At 32.6% G+C, this 16,927-nt stretch overlaps 1 protein-coding gene and 1 long non-coding RNA gene across 5 annotated transcripts in view; one reads left to right on the forward strand and one right to left on the reverse strand.

The window, feature by feature from the left end:
* Nucleotides 1-16,927, forward strand: part of LOC139482701 (uncharacterized) — a 931,021-nt gene that overhangs the window by 819,622 nt on the left and 94,472 nt on the right. The gene's annotated exons all lie outside the window — the stretch shown is intronic.
* LOC139482692 (RUN domain-containing protein 1-like) overlaps nucleotides 1-16,927 on the reverse strand; it is a 726,769-nt gene that overhangs the window by 37,995 nt on the left and 671,847 nt on the right. The window contains exon 1 of one of the 4 annotated variants that reach the window (XM_071266764.1): nucleotides 7,765-7,890. The exons of the other annotated variants lie outside the window; for them this stretch is intronic. The gene's annotated coding sequence lies outside the window, so the exon portion shown is untranslated. Of the gene's footprint in view, nucleotides 1-7,764; nucleotides 7,891-16,927 lie in introns of those variants that run through there. 4 annotated transcript variants of the gene reach the window in all.

Genomic DNA, 16,927 nt, shown 5'->3' on the forward strand with positions numbered 1-16,927 from the left:
TATTTTGCAATTAGATATTTCTTGCTTACTATTCTGGACAAAGAAAGATAACTCTAATTAAAAAAAAAATTGCTATTTCACAATATTGTGCAATTAGATATGTCTTGCCATTGCGCAATACTGTGCAATTGAAAAGACTTGCTATTGCACAATACTTAATATAATAATTTTAGATCCTGATTTGGACCAACTTGAAAACTGGGCCCATAATAAATCAAAGCCTTAAAGGCTGTAAAAGCAATTGCTGTCATGTTAATGTTTGGGGACTTTTATTTTTCATCCACATATATATAATAATTAAACCTGACATGAGTGTTGTCTAGTTAGAAGTAAGAAGGTTTTAACTTTATATAAATAAAAGACTTTAGCAGAAAGTCATTTTTAATATGTTTTATATTTCACAAGGAGACAACACGTTTACCAGGCTAAAGTTGGGGTCAAATATACATGTGCTGAAACATATAACTCAAAAAGAAATCATCATGGATTATCCCCTGGTAGTGTTTGTAACTGGGCAATAATTTCCTTTATTGATTTAATTTTAACAATTTTCATTATTAATTTATATTTAACCATTAACACAAATGATTAAGTTAAACATTTCAACTTTCCAGACGCAAATGTTAAAAAACGGGAAAGAAATAAAATATCTTACAAGACATAAACATGTAAAAAATAAATATATATTTCAGCTTAATAAAAATATTTTCATAATCATGATAATGGTACTTTGTCATCATTTTTAAAACTAAGTTCCAAACATTATTGCTCAGTTGATATACATGTATGTCCTTCTGATGCGGTACGAGCACAGGCAGTTGTTTCTATCCAAAATAGTTTTATATGGATAGTCGACCTTCCTATGGATAGAAACAAGTGCATGTGGGTACGAGATAACTATAATTCTCATGCAATCCCGAAAAGGGGGGTCATCACAGACAAACATGACATTAAATCGTTATCACTGAACTAGTATATGTATTCTTTAGGGGCCAGTTGAAGGACGCCTCCGGGTGCGGGAATTTTTCGCTGCATTGAAGACCTGTTGGTGACCTTCTGCTGTTGTATGTTTTTCTATGGTCGGGTTGTTGTCTCTTTGACACATTCCCCATTTCCATTCTCAATTTTATTATATGATAAAGTTATAACTTTTTGTACTAATTTTAAAGAACTACCTAATGATAAGAAATATTTCTGGCTGTTCACAAATGAGCATTTACCAACTCTCATGTGCCTAGGAAATTACATTATTAAAGGTTTAGAAATAAGATCCAGATGTAAACAAAATATATGAAGTAATTTAGTATTTTATTGTTATAAGATTTAATATAATAGTTATATAAAACACATGTTGTGTTAGGCTCTGATCCTGTTCATAACGTTAAAGTATGTATTAGTTTTCTGTTTTGCTTTTTCCAATCATATTGTGTTGTAAAATGATGCCCTTTATGGGTTCTTGATTAGATTAATAAAATTCTTATCTTATCTTATCTCTTCTTATACGAACAAGAACAAACAGCTCTACGTTGCTTTGACATTTATCAATTTTCAGGAAACATTGCGAAAAATGATCTTCAATATTTCGAAAACATGTGAAATAAAATTGCTAACACGGTGGACCGTCGAGTGTCAACAAAGGTAGTAGACTTGTTCACTGAAAAGACGAGGATAATGGTTTCATCTGACATTTGTTATGCATACCCAGTTTTGATCATGATATTTAAAAAGACGTACATTTTTTCAATCTATGTAACTAGAAAATTCCAAATTGAAATATCTCTTCATCTGGACCAACTTAGCATCTACTACGTTTGGACGGGTCCATTTCATTAGTAAGGTGATCGATAAATATTACGGAGTTTTGACAGAAAAGCAAAACGAACTTATTGTTATGTGTTTTCAACAAGGGTTTCGTTCCGCTAAATTATTTGCGCAAACAAAGTTTGTCTATTTTTAGATTACAGGTAAGGGAGCTACCATTTGATTTTTATGGGGGGGCTAGGATGAAATTTGAAAAAAATAGGCAGGACAGGAGTTTTGAGTAAAAAAAAAGGCAGGATGAGACACTTTGCAAAAAAAAAAAAGCAGGATGACAATTTAGGTAAAAAAAGTCAGGATAAACTAATAAAAAAAAGGCAGGACCGAATAGAGTGAAAAATAAAAAGGCAGGACAGAGATTACAACTAAAAAAAAATGCAGGACAAAATTTTTCATCCTAGCCCCCCCATAAAAATCAAATGGTAGCTCCCTAATCATTTGACACTACGCATTAACCTGTGTAGTGATTTTGATTTTACGATAAATGTATGAATGAACGATAATTTTATGAATGAACAAGAGCACCTGACCTCTTAAAGAAACACAAATTAAACATATAAAACCGTATTTAATAGGAGATAATTCAGTTAAATTTTCAATACTAAATCAACAACTGAAATGAATCCATATTTTGTTGAAACATCGTACGAACGGCGGAAAACGGAATCGCAGTTATAAAAATGTACTTTTTTTCACTCGGACTTCTATGTTATTTGATAGTCAAACGGTTGACCCTTTAAATACAAAAATACATCTACAAGAACATATTCTGAAACTTCTTAAATCCACTAACGTTTTTTTAAAGTTTCAAGCTATGTATTGCATTAGAAAACATACATAGGTGTTAAAGAATGACAGACCAGGAGCCTGTTTAACAAAATACTATGGCTTGATCTGGGCGGAGTCTCTGATCTGGGTCACAAAGATGGCCATACACGATGGCATAAAAGCAATTGCTTTAAAAATCTAAGTACATTTTTGGATTCAGCATATCAAAGAACCCCAAGATTTCAATTTTTTTTAAAATCAGACGAAGTTTAATTTTGGACCCTTTGGACTTTAGTGTAGACCAATTTGAAAACAGGACCAAAAATGAAGAATCTACATACACAGTTAGATTTGGTATATCAAAAAACCCCATTTATTCAATTTTTGATGAAATCAAACAAAGTTTAATTTTGGACCCCGATTTGGACCAACTTGAAAACTGGGCCAATAATCAAGAATCTAAGTACATTTTTAGATTCAGCATATCAAAGAACCTAACTGATTCATTTTTTGTCAAAATCAAACTAAGTTTAATTTTGGACCCTTTGGACCTTAATGTAGACCAATTTGAAAACGGGACCAAAAGTTAAGAATCTACATGTATACACAGTCATGACAGTTAGATTCGGCATATCAAAGAACCCCAATTATTCAATTTTGATGAAATCAAACAAAGTTTAATTTTGGAACCTTGGGCCCCTTATTCTGTTGGGACCAAAACTCCCAAAATCAATACCAACCTTCCTTTTATGGTCATAAACCTTGTGTTTAAATTTCATAGATTTCTATTTACTTATACTAACGTTATGGTGCGAAAACCAAGAAAAATGCTTATTTGGGTCCCTTTTTGGCCCCTAATTCCTAAACTGTTGGGACCTAAACTCCCAAAATCAATACCAACCTTCCTTTTGTAGTCATTAACATTGTGTTTAAATTTCATTGATTTCTATTTACTTAAACTAAAGTTATTGTGCGAAAACCAAGAATAATGCTTATTTGGGCCCTTTTTTGGCCCCTAATTCCTAAACTGTTGAAACCAAAACTCCCAAAATCAATCCCAACCGTTCTTTTGTGGTCATAAACCTTGTGTCAAAATTTCATAGATTTCTATTCACTTAAACTAAAGTTATAGTGCGAAAACCAAGAAAATGCTTATTTGGGCCCTTTTTGGCCCCTAATTCCTAAAATGTTGGGACCAAAACTCCCAAAATCAATACCAACCTTCCTTTTGTAGTCATAAACCTTGTGTTAAAATTTCATAGATTTCCATTCACTTTTACTAAAGTTAGAGTGCGAAAACTAAAAGTATTCGGACGACGACGACGACGCCAACGTGATAGCAATATACGACGAAAAATTTTTCAAATTTTGCGGTCGTATAAAAAATGTTACTCTGTTTGTATTGTTTTATCAAATAAATTATCAACAAAAACTCTATATAAAAAAAGAAGATGTGGTATGATTGCCAAAGAGACAACTCTCCACAAGAGACCAAAATGACACAGAAATTAACTTTGGACTTTCATAAAATAACAACAAAGTCAGCACAGGCACAATCTAATTAAAATTAGTTCTCCGCACTTGCTCCTCGTTGTTTATATGTCCCATGCGCGACATGTAAACAACGAGGAGCAGGTTTGGAAAACTAATTTTAATTAGATTGGCACAGGCAGTACAATGCAGTGCTGAGTAGGCTAGCAAGTCACAGATACTGTAAATTTTTTTCACATTAATCAATTAAGTTTGATAAGAGTGGGACTTTAATTATTTTCTACAGATTATTTTACTTGTCCCATTGGACAAGCTTTATTGGGTTTTTACTTGTCTGACCCTTTTTACCTCTGGTACTAATCCAAATTATTATGACGTCTTGCTGTTTTATTTTTTGTCTGTGTCATTATTATTGGACGTCTGACCAGTCAGGGGACTTACTTAAAGTTAAATGAGTGATTTCCCCTGACTGCTGACGTACATTTTAGCCTAGGACATTTTTTGGGAAGGCATCGCCAAAAAATAATGAAATAGCCTTGCAAGACGTCATAATTATTTGAGCTAGTCTGGTACTGGACAAAACACCTTTAATATCGCTATTTGTTCCACATTACTGGACACCGCACAGGTTCCCATAAATTTTGACTTCATAATACAAAATATCTGACGCCACAATGGAAAAGTGATTGTTGCATAAGGTCAGTCAGAGCTCAGACATAAATAAGTCTGAATCTGCTTTTAACTCTTAGAGGTCTAAACTTGTAAGTTTTAGGATTTGTCTCCCTTTAATGTCAGACAAATTACGACTTGAATAAGTCCAATATTGTTAAACAAGAAATAATTGACCAGAATCAAAAAGTTGCAAATATCGACTCCTACAAGTCGATGAGTGATCGAAATTGGTTAACTTCAAGACCCACGCATACTTATAAGGAGGTCATGCATCTAAATCAAATAATGACAACATTGAAAGCCAATGCTTTGTCTTCTAAAGAAAAATATGAATGAGAGTCTAAAAAATCGGAGATAATGTTAATTAACCTTACAATGCAACCACCTGGAATCACACTTAATGAGGAAAAACATCTGTGTTTAGTAAGGATGTTCAATTAAATTATTAAATATAGATAGCTCAAGTCCTTGTGAACTCTCATACAGGTTTTTGCTGTCATAGGTGGTGTAGTTTGGCCACAAAGTAACATTAAGTTTTTTCACCAACATAAATAGACCTAAACAAGTCTGTCATTTTCTGACTTAGATAAGTCTAAAATTGAAACTACATTTTTATAATAAATACATGTTTCGACTTATTTAAGTCAAAAACAAAAATCGACTTGTTTATGTCTGAGCTCTGACTGAAGGTCAATAGTTCAAGCAGGACAGATTCTCAGGTCAGCCATATAGTAATAAGATGTATTGGACAAGCCCTGGATGTTGATGTAGATAGAATATTAATGAACGAAAATCAAAAATGATATACAGCGACAAACAACTACTGAATTACAGGCTACTGACTTGCATGGGACAGGAACATACAGAATTCACAGGTTTAAACTAGTTTGGAGGTGCCAACCCAGGGGCGGATCCAGCCATTTTACAAAGGGGGGGTTCCCAACCCAGAGTAAAGGGGGGGTTCCAGCTATATGCTCCCATTCAAATGCATTGATCGGCCAAAAAAAAGGGGGGTTCCGCGCCTGCAACCCTTCACCTAACCTGGAGCAATAAACCTTATCGGTAATCCCGGCTGACCCGGCCGCTTGAACTTTTGACGTCAACAACAATCACTTTTCAATTGTGGCGTCAGATATTTTGCTTTATGACGTCAAAATGTTACGGGAACCTGTGTGGTATCAAGTAATGGCTGACAAATAGCGATAAGGTGTATGGTGTAACTTTAAATAGGACATATCATGTAAACAACATGTATTTATATCACTATTATCATGTACACAGTGTACAGATAAAAATTGAGTCCAAATAATTATGACGTCTTGAAAGGCTATTATATTTTTTTTCTTTGACGCCTTACATCGACGCGTCAAAGAAAAAAAATATAATAGCCTTTCAAGACTCATAATTATTGGGACTAAGATAAATTATGACTGTTTTCAAACATATATATACATGTACATAATTATGGCAAGCCGTTCTCGTCAAAACTATGTTTAAACCATTTTTCGAAAAATTTACACACTGAGAATTACAAAAAAGCACACTGAGATTTAAAAACTTCAATACGCACACTGAGAATTGAAAATTACACACTGAGAATTGAAAATTACACACTGAGAATTAAAAATTACACACTGAGATTTCATAAAGACGCACTGAGATTACAAAAATGAAAAATGCACACTGAGAATTGAATATTACACACTGAGAATTGAAAATTACACACTGAGATTTCAAAAAGACACACTGAGAATAAATAATCTGAAAACACACACTGAGAATTTGAAATTACACACTGAGAATTTAAAATTACACACTGAGAATTTAAAATTACACACTGAGATTTGTGCGCACTTTTTATGCGCACATATCTAATTAGCATACTTAATCTGAATCTATTACAAGCTTAAAACAACAAGGGGACAGAACTCGTTAGTCCTTCGATTTGGTTCCAAATTATTAATAAAAAAAACTTTAGAAATATAAGAACAAGAAAAATATCCACTTACTCTTATTACAAAATATAACCAAATGGTGAAAAACTTTATTAAAATTATAAGAAAACATTGGAACAATCTGCAAAAGAATGCAGTGAAATTTTTACCCAAGTGTCTATTATAGCATATAAACGTAACAAAAATATAAAAGATTAACTAGATAAATCAAGGAAACTGTTGGAAGACTTTTGAAAAGAGACCCATGTTTAATTACTGGTAGTAGTAATGATCTGAATTACTGATAGGCAACAAACTTATGAATATGAGCGATGTTAAGTCTTGAAATTTAATACGAATGTTGGTAACCCGAATAATCCAGTCGTTATATTACGATCACTTCGATCACTCCATTGGAGGACAATGACCGTAAGGGGGCGCTGTAATTATTCGAGTTAGAATGTTGGTTGAAGGAATCGCATTTCATTATAATGACAAGAGTTCTTGAGATCAAGATATTAATCTGTTGAATTATTCATCTCATGAATATTCATTAGTAATTTGCATATTAATCTCAGTGTGTATTTTTGAAATCTCAGTGTGTAATTAACAATTCGCAGTGTGTGTTTTTCAATTTATTTCATCTCAGTGTGTCTTTTTAAAATCTCAGTGTGTAATTTTGAATTCTCAGTGTGTGTTTTTTATTTTTTTAAATCTCAGTGTGTAATTTCGATTTCTCAGTGTGTTATTTTAGGTTTTTAAATCTCAGTGTGTATTTTTGTCGAAAAAAGGGTTTAAACATAGTTTTGACGAGAACGGCTTGCCATACATAATTATGTTTATACTTTAATACTTGAAAGAAACTCATTTTGTTCAACATGAAGGTATAATATTGTAACAGATTGCCATGACCATTTTGTATAAATCTCTTTGGTCAGGAATCAGACAGGATCATGTTTACCGAATATTGTCCCCCCTTTTTTATCAAGTTGCTGACGCTACACTGTCGTTGTGTGTGTTTGTAACAGTGTCACCGAATCATACCCTCTCGCTAAATCTGATGTGAGGAGATTTTACCTACTTTTTGTCATGTTTTCCTATGCAATAAAATTGTCCATATGGGAATCGACAGGTGCCAAAAGTCTGTTTATCCGGGTTATCACAGAAGCAGAGCTAGCATCGCTTTATTTACGATCAATAATGCTATGACGTCACAATGCAAGTTGTTGCGTAGGTGGCAAACTACAGTGCGATCGATATAATCAATTAAAAATACCTGAGATAGACATGAATTATCTTATATCGGGTACATAATAAAACCAGAGATAAAACATAATCAAACATTTCCAAATTATATATATTTTACAAATCAATACACACAGAAACTATCGTCGTACTCTATATTGAGAAGGGGGGGGGGGGGCAAGGGGTTTAACTGTTATGCTTTTATGGGGTAATTCTTTGTTATCTGTTATTTTGAAAATATATTTGCTGTTAGCTGTTATTGTCTTATTCTTTGTTAGCTGTTATTGGGCTTTTAGTTTTTTTGTTATCTGTTATTGTGATAATGTATTTGCTGTTAACTGTCACAGGTATTTGGGGCATGGACCCCCCCCCCCCCCCCCTTTTTTTTGGACCTCACTAAAAAAGAAATTGTTTGGTGTTTTTTTTATTTATTTTCAATTTTCTGCAATGTATAAACATATATCAAGTCTCAACAATCCATTGCTAGTCGATTGCAATAACTTTTTAACTATCCATACGAGCCCCAAGTGAAAAAAGAAGCCCCAAATACCTGTGTTAACTGTTATTGAAAATTGGAATGTTAGCATTTTTTTTTTACAGTCAATATTCGGAATAAATTGAAGATCATTGGGCATTGGGGTCTACCACTACTAATTATGTTTGTCCCGTATTCAGAGAAGGATTCCATTAACATATACCCATCACAGAAGTGAGGTACAGGACAATTCAAGTATATCTTATGATTATCCTTTGTAATAAATTCCATTTTTTTTTATGAATGTGTACTTAGAATTATCTTAATATTTTGTATGAGAATAATGTTCCTTGTTTTCCGTACAAACATATTAAATTAAAACAATTCTTAATATGACAAAAAGGAAAACATATGGCCAGGAATATCTGACAAGGATCTCAATTAAGGACTAGGTCCTAACAACCACTTAACCTTTTATATAATATGGTACATAGACTCAGCTCTAAGATTCTTTTCAAAGCAGAACCAAATCACTGGGGTAAAGCTGATGACCGTAACTGCATTCACGGTCATCCCAAGATGTCGGATGAAAAATTAGGTCAGTTTCTGTATTGTCTGTTAAAGTGTTTCTATATCATTTTCTTTACAAATCATACATTGAAACGATGTAAATTTATAAAAGAATCACTCGAAAATCACTAATTACTTCCGAGAAATGTGCATGAAACGGGAAATTCGATTTGAAAAAATCGTTAAGATGACCGTAAATCATAATCAAAATATTTTCAAGATGACCGTAACATAAAACAAGGATGACCGTGATTGGTAAAAAGATAACCGTAACTTGTAAAGGATGACCGTAATTTGTAAAGACTGACTGTAATTTATATAGCGGTTAGCGGATATAAATATGTTTCATAAATTTCTTTTTTTAAACTATAATATAATTGGCCATATTTAGGATTTATAACAATGATAGTAAATTGCATAGTTCTCGTAAACAATGAAATATTTATTGATATCGACGTTAAAATTTTAACAAAAATTGACAGCGATACGACGAAAATTTGAAGAAACATGAATGTGTCCCTAGTACACGGATGCCTCATCTACACTATCATTTTCTATGTTTAGTGGACTATGAAAATGGGATAAAACTGTAATTTGTCATTAGAATTTAAAAGATCATACGATAGGGAAAATGTGTACTAAGTTTCAATTTTATTTAACTTGAAGCTGGACAAACGGACAAACAAACAGACGAACGGACGAACGTACGCACAGACCAGAAAAACATAATGCCAATAAATGGAGCATTAAAAACATTAATGATACATACGAATATTTGGTAATCGAGCCCATGTGTATGGATCCAGAGGAAGCAGATTAAAATCTTAATTTGTCTTGATATATGCAGGCGGAAACATTTTTGAAATAGAACAAAAGAATCGAAGCTGTATCGAGAAAGCGATAAATGTTAACTGTAATGTTTGATATAGTAACAAAATTTTAAAAAGTTAATAGAAACAAATAAAACGACAATTTTCTTATTTTAAAAACACCATTTGCAAAAGTTTTCAATGTATCTATTACATAGTAATGCAAAACAATAAGATATCAAGTCGACGACATGGTTCTTATCGGGGCCTTTTATAGCTGACTATGCGGTATGGGTTTTGCTCATTGTTGAAGGCCTTACGGTTACCTATAGTTGTTAATATTTGTGTCATTTTGGTCTTTTCTGGATAGTTGTCTCATTGGCAATAATACCACATCTTCTTTTTTATATATAGTATCTATAAGTTGGATGTAGAAAATGCATAACCTCCGATTTCTTTTTATCACGGACGGAGAACATATCAATCTTTTAGTTCAGAAATTTCCGTGCCTGTCCTTCCATTATGTGAATCAAGAAAAAATTCCCCAAAACAGGTAACGATTGTATCAAAAAGAGAAAAATCGAGTGCACCTTTTTATGTTAGGGCATGTTTGGGGTGTATATTTTGTCTTTAAAACGTTTAAAGCAAGAGTATTTTATATAGCATCTCGCTTCAGATTCTATCATTATTATATAAAGCTACAGGTTGACTTTATAACGTAAAAAATGACAGTACGAAAAGATGAAATATATGGGTCAAGTGAGATACCTATCTAATGAATCACAAAAACAGAGTAGGTGTGTTCGAATAGCTATTTTTTCTAAAAGTACTTGACGACAGTCTTTTAATTTGGATGATGAAAATGGATATCTTCGAAAAAATATGATTTTCTTGTGTGTGATAACTAGGGTTTATAATCTTCAACCACTGAAAATGTTTAGTCTGCCCTTCCACGAAATATTTAATTAGAATTTTTTCAAAAATTCCATCTGACATCCGAACAGACAATATTTTTAAGTTGAATCAATGCAGACAAGATCATTAACTAATGCTCATTAGCTAGTAGATACATTTGTCTTTTAAAATATAACTGACATATAACGATCGATCGTAATGGTGCTACGTGGATAAATTTATCAGTTTTCAAGAGCAAAATTGGCAGAGCGTCATCCCTACAATGGCTTCCATTTCTACGATTGTGAGCATGAACTGGCGTAATGGGGAGATAACTTTGAAGAAGTAGAATCCTGACTGTATGAATAAAATTTCTGTATATATACAAATTGACAACGTTCCGCCTTGTGATACGCTTTTCGTACAATACTATTTTAAGGATCTACTTTGCTGGAGCTCACCTTCACTAGTTTATTCGAATGATATTTTCAAAATATTTCTGTTATTTTATTTGCACGACAAAATGAAAGACGATATAATATCAATGGGTGTACATGGAATTTTTTGGCATTTTTAAAAATGTGTATTTATTATATGTCATTAAAAGGAATCCCAGAAACAAACAAAAAATCTTTTGTCGAGCAGTTGAAGGCTCTGCACCGCATTTTTTTCATTATGCTTGTAAAGTGTCATTTTATCGCGCTTTTGTAGCATGTTTTCCCTTCCTGTTCATTTGCATGTCTTTTGGCAAATTCATTTTAAAAATTAAACCCTCTACTGTAAAACAGATACATATGGTAATCTTGGCATTTGAAGCACGTCTTATTTTCTTCTACCTATAGGATAAAACTCTCATATTAATATGTGTATACCAACACGATTAATCATTTGATACAAAAAGATAGTTATATAAATACGGATATTTCTTAGAATTGAGGGTCATCCTTTAAAAATTACGGTCATCATTTACAAATTACGGTCATCTTAAAAGCAGTTACGGTCAGCCTTGTTATGAATCGCTGATTCTGTTACGGTCATCTCGATTGTGATTTACGGTCATCTTGGCGATTTTTTCAAATCGAATTTCCCGTTTCATGCACATTTCTCAGAAGTAATTAGTGATTTCCGAGTGATTCTTTTATAAATTTACATCATTTCAATGTATGATTATTTTTAAAGAAAATGATATAGAAACACTTTAACAGACAATACAGAAACTGACCTAATTTTTCATCCGACATCTTGGGATGACCGTGAATGCAGTTACGGTCATCAGCTTTACCCCAGTGCAAATGCATTGTACAATGAAAGTTCCAACCATGTACTTGAAGCTGCACATAACTCATTACGAACAAAGATTTATTTCGTTTCAAGCCATTGTTTCCAAACTATGTATTCTACTTACTAGTACACTTATTTCAATCAAAAACCTCAGCTGATAAAAAATTGTTCAAATAAGGCCTTTGAAAATAGTGGAATAAATCAGACGCGGATTTAGGGGGGGGGGGGTCCAGGCCCCCCCCCCTTTATGGGAAAAAATTTGGTTGCTTATATAGGGAATCACTCAAGCGTGACTGGAGCGGGCCCCCTCTTAGGTCAGTCAGTGGGCCCCCATTTATGAAAATTCCTGGATCCGCCACTGTAAATTGCTTTTAGAGTGTCAAAATTTGTTCGAAGTACTTGATAAATTGCATGCTTATAATTGGTGCTTTTGATTTTTCTACCCTATATACCACTTTGCCTCATAGTCTTATTAAGAAAAATTCACACACCTCATTAAATGGTCATTTAGAAAAAGTCATTTTTTTTTAATAGCAACAAAGGGAGCTTCAGTCAATAAATATAAACAATACACCAACGTTTAATGAGAACTGCTGAAAGCATTTTGGAGTTATTTTTGAAAACTAGAAAATACTACTTTTTTCTAATGAATAAATCCCTTAACTCAATAACAAAATCAAAAATTAATAAAAATTGAAAGTGAGTTTACAACAATAGATATAAACATTTCAGCAAAGTTTCATGAGAACTGCTGAAAACATTTTTGTGTTAATGTCTGAAAACTGAAAAAAAACCTCCTTTTTTACTCGGAAACGTAAGATCTAAAATTTATAAAAATTGAAAGTGACCTCATGGTAAAAGATATAAACAATTCACCAAAATTCCTTGCTTTATGAAAGCATGTTTGAGATATTATCAGAAAATAGAAAAAAACACCAATTTTATTGAATAAAAAGCCATTACCCAGAAACTTGAAAACTAAAATTTATGAAAAAACCAAAAAAACCAAAAGGGAGCTCACGTCAATAGATATAAACAATTTCCCAAAGTTTAATTCAAATTGGTTCAAGAGTTTTTGAGTTAATGAACGACATGTTGAAAACAGATAGACAACAGTATACCATAATACGTTCCGTAAACGAGCGTATAAAAAATATTATAATATATTGAGCAGTAATTTAAACACATTCTAGATACATAAATTAATACTTAAAACATAGCCATAGAAGATGGAATGCATTACAAAGGATATCCGTAATAACACGGCCGACACTCGGCTAACCGAGAGATTGGTCGGTTAATCTATATTGAGTATGTGGCTATATCGGCGGTGGGTCTGTTAATCGGGTTGGCTAAAGTCTGTTAATCATGTGTTATCGAGGAAATCATTGGAAATTCTGCATGTTTCATTGTATAACTTTTTAAATATATGTTTATCATAAAAATTATTTATGTCTAACAAAACAATTCATTGTACTGAATCCAGTGGTATAATTATTATTTTTCTAGCTTCGATGTACGATTTATAAAATGAAAAGGCGTGTTACTCATCAATAAATTTATACACATTTTACACACACAAAATGTACACAAAAAGACACGTTGGTTGAATTTACTTGCATGCGATATTTTGTACATCGAACAAAGACAGGCATTATGTTTGTCAACCAAATTGATATCATTGTGTGAAAAATCTACACAAAAATCTGTATTTTGGTGACATAAATCAATCTTTATTTAAAACTTGGCCTGTTAATGGGTCGGATGTATAAAACCCGGTCTGTTAATGATTGGTCTGTTAAGAGTTATGAATGGCAATAAAAGTATAATTTTATTGCTGTATGGGGTGTTATCGCATCAAATGGGTAGGCTCAAGACGAGTGGCTAAAATATACGGAAACAACACATGAGCAATGAAACATAATATATACGGAAACACTGACATGAACAATGAATTTAGGCCATGAATATTGAAAACTGATATAAAAAAAGTGTAATATTAAAGTATTATTATACATCATGTTAAAATTGCCTAATACGAAGGTGTTAATTTACTCTATCACATGGCAGAGCGGGTGACAATCTTTTGGAATGTCACCCTCTCGGCTAGACCAATCAAAAATCGGCAGTTTAAACGACAATGAATTGAATCTACATCAAGTTATTTTATAGACAATGCTTAAAGTTCTAATTTACTATACAACGATGCGTGGAACGACTCAAACTTATTTCTTTTACAATTGTTGGAAAAACGTATTTCACTTGTTTATATTTTTACTTTAAAACCTATAAATCATTGTGTGTTATGCTTATTGTTGAAATTAAACTCATTCGTTCACCATCAATGGGTTTCAACTGGTGATGTACATTTCATCATGTTCGTTGTGATGTATATTTCTCAGCCAGATATGAGGCCTTTTGAAAGGGGTATTTACCCAAAATTTAAATAAAATAAATAACAATAACAAAATAACAACAATTGAAAAAAAAAATTTCTTGATAGCAGAGCTTTTTTCCCGTTACGGGCCTAATCCTTGTATCGTTTATATGTCAAGTCAATGCACTACTATTGTCTATTTACTTCACTTCTGATGATTTTTCAAATACCCGTTACGCTGTCAAGTACGTGACTACATAGAAAATACTTTATAATAAAACTCATCTGAAAATGATGATAGGACATTCATTATAATAAATCAAATATCACATAGCTGAGAGGATGATAGAGCAGATCGGTATCCCTCGATTCGCTTCGCCGCGGTTGACAATGTTTTCTCGGGACCCAATCTGCTCTATCACCCTCTCAGCTATGTGTTATTTATATCTTATCACATATTTGTTACGGATACGGATAAATTTTTAAGATTTACCTGTTATGTTTCATTAAATTGTTATAATTTTTACTTTTTTTCCCTCTTTTCTGCAACACTTAAATATGTGATAAATAGCTTAAAGATTATAACATGTTTTTCCATATTTGCCCTGGGATCATCCCTCGACCCATATCGGCCCTCGGCTTAAGCCTCGAGGCCGATATGGGAGTCTCGGGTAATACCAGGGCTAACATAGAAAAGGGCATGTTATAATCTATACATATTGATTTCATCCAAGAATGGTCGCATATATCATGTGGATTCTGTTGAATGACACTAATTTGTATCTAAATTGGTATTAACCAGTATATAAATCAGAGATAAACGTCGCAATGTAACTAAACATCAGTAAGTAAAATATATTGGGATGCTAGAATATATAAAGAATAAAGAAATAATAATGAGTAAGATAAAATAAAATGTAGAGAAAAGTAACAGACAATTGAAAGAATATAGAAATAAACAACACACCCAATCCGGACCCTCATTGTATACACGAGAATCTGGATGGAAACACAGAATATATAGAATAATAGATAAGGACAGTAGGAAGTGATGCATTAATAAAAAAAAAGATAGAAAAAAATAATAACTGTTTGAGAAGAAAGACATGAAACACCCCTGGGTGTTGAAACAGTAACGGATTGCTATGTACTCATATTGGTAATAAATGCTAAAAGTTTACATGCGGACAACTGCAGTTCTCCTCTGCACTTATGTAGAAAGGAACTAAACGGAATAAAATGAATTACAACTTAAGATAACCAAATGTATTCGTTCCTTTCCATTTACTTCTTTAGACTGATTTGTAAACAACAGATGATTCAGTAATAGAAGAAAAGAACCAATCGGATGATGTTGACGATTTAGAGTTTAACGTCCAGTGACAAATATCATGTGCATATGAGAACGACAACACGTTATATGTACCCTGTGTTGTATTAGAAAGACACTTTCGGACGGATTTGAGAACGTGCTACTTTGAACAGACACAGACATTAAGGCTGAATAAACGTTAATAATAGATTCATGCATATTCCAGCAGGCAATCCATATCCATATATTGAAGTGACACACCCCTTAATAAAATGCAAAGGAAGTCAAAATAAAAATGTTCTTACTAGAAGGATACTGTTGCAGCGTATTGTCATTTTTTTTTACTCAAGAGCATCTCATTCTTAACTTTTTCAAAGGGAAAATATAAAGGTAGCACAACTATTGTCGTGGCTAAATAACTCTTAACTGACACATTTTCAATTGTCCAACCCATTAACAGACTTTATTCCCATAATGTTCACTAAAACGTGGTATTACTCACGTTATATTACAATTATGAAATATTTACTAATATCAATTTATATTTTAGAACCAAAGTACGATTTTGTGTCCTTTAAATGATATCTAAAATTGTTTTTTTCGCCTTTCATTGCAAAAATTGCTATGCGTATAAGCATAAATACTACATACTTGCGCGACGCCTTTTAGTTTTACTGAAAACTGCGCAGACTATGAAATGTTTTTACAGTTGGAAAATGTTCTATGATATATATCATTTTGTCAGACACTTTTCTGTTTTTGATTTGATTCTTATAATGCACCTAAAATCTGTATATTAAATAGATTTTAATATTAAAATTGTGCGTTTTACTCTCAACAGACGTATAACCACCCGATTAACAGACCAACCGCCGATATAGCCACATACTCAATATAGATTAACCGACCTATCTCTCGGTTAGCCGAGTGTCGGCCGTGAATAAGAAATACTGATTTATCGAAGACCGAATTATTTTAATATTTCATTTACTGTTATCTGTTTATGTCCATTTTAATTCCTTGTTATCTGTTATGAGCTAAATCAATTTGCTGTTTTGCTGTTATTGGGACCCCCCTTGCCCCCCTCTATATTGTTATAACATTTATGATTTATAAGGTTATATTCTAAAATATATAATTTTATATTTATATCTGAAAAAATACCCCAGTGTGAACGGAAATAGAATAATGAAAAAAGATATTTTTTTACTGAAGTGAATATTGCGATGAACTCGTGATTTTTTTCGTGTTAGTTTATAGACTCTTTATACTATATGATCA

This window comes from Mytilus edulis, chromosome 7, assembly GCF_963676685.1.
Source record: "Mytilus edulis chromosome 7, xbMytEdul2.2, whole genome shotgun sequence".
NCBI lineage: Eukaryota > Metazoa > Mollusca > Bivalvia > Mytilida > Mytilidae > Mytilus > Mytilus edulis.